Source organism: Penaeus japonicus, unplaced genomic scaffold, assembly GCF_977035675.1.
Source record: "Penaeus japonicus unplaced genomic scaffold, GWHDUDI00000001_assembly GWHDUDI00000001, whole genome shotgun sequence".
Taxonomy (NCBI): Eukaryota; Metazoa; Arthropoda; class Malacostraca; order Decapoda; family Penaeidae; genus Penaeus; species Penaeus japonicus.
Genome location: NW_028234403.1, coordinates 57891685 through 57893081, shown reverse-complemented (window position 1 = coordinate 57893081; position 1397 = coordinate 57891685).

Below are 1397 nucleotides of genomic sequence, written 5' to 3'. Positions count from 1 at the left end.
AGAAAACGAGAAAGCGGAGACGTAAATGAAAACGAGGAAAATTATACGTGAAATAAAAACCCGCAACACCAGAAAACGGGCACATGAAAGAAAACAAGAAAAGAGGTGCGTAAAAAAAATGAATTACAGATGTGAAAGAAAACGAGAAAAAGCAGAGAGAAAGAAAACGAATGAATGGGAAACGAAAGAAATTATGAGAAAACGGAGGTGTGACAGAGGGCGAAGTAACGAAAAAACGGAGCCGAGAAAGAAAACGAGATATCAGAGATGTGAAAGAAAACGAGAAACCGCAAACTAGAGAGAGAGGGAGACGAAGTATGTAAAAGTGTAATCGATCGTAGAGAATGTGTATACTGTATTTATCTGTATCAAATTAGATATACCTATCTATTCATCTAACTACATATCATATATATTCGTGTGTGTGTGTATGTGTGTGTGTGTGTGTGTGTGTGTGTGTGTGTGTGTGTGTGTGTGTGTGTGTGTGTGTGTGTGTGTGTGTGTGTGTGTGTGTGTGTGTGTGTGTGTGTGTGTGTGGTTAGACAAAGCTGTTTCCTCTCTTTCATTGACGTTCATTCATCTACGAGGTTTCAAAAGATTACTTTGGTGTTTGACCTGCCATGCACGTTTTTCTGTTGGTAGTAGGACACACTCAGAAGGAGGAAGGAGGGAGGGAGGAGAAAGAGAGAGAGAGAGAAAGAAAGAGAGAGAGAGAGAGAGAGAGAGAGAGAGAGAGAGAGAGAGAGAGAGAGAGAGAGAGAAAGTATATACAAGTGTGTGAACATATGTACATATGTATGTGCATGTGTATTTACATGTGCACTTACACATCTGTACAAATCCATCTTTCTCTATCTATTCATTCAATCGAATTATCCCCCCCCTCCCCCTCCAACCTCCCACCCCATCTCTTGCATCCTCTCTCTGATGCCCATGTGACTTTGCAATTCTCAATCAAATGCAGTCTAACCATGACTCGAAGACACCAATCTCTAACGCAATCTAATGAAACACTATTTACAAACGTGGAAATCATTCGGAATACGATCCATAATTTGTCTTACTGTCCGGATATAAACCAAATTTGATCTGTGTTTACTCGTACACAGGGACCTTGGGTGTCCTAATTGGCGAATCCCCGAATAAGTGTTTGGAGATGATCAAATGCAGCCTCGTTGGATTAGGAAGATGGGGAGATCAAAGGTGGAGGTTGAATTGTAGAATGGGTGATGAAAAGAAATTCACTGAAAAAGGGGGAGAAGGAGGTAGACCCAGATAAGAAGATTAGAAAGAGAGAAAGAGAGAATGAAAGAGGAAGGGAAACAAAGAGATGGATGATGGGAGTGGATGGAACATGATAGGCTTGAGGCGCAGGTACATGGGAGGGATGTGTGTTT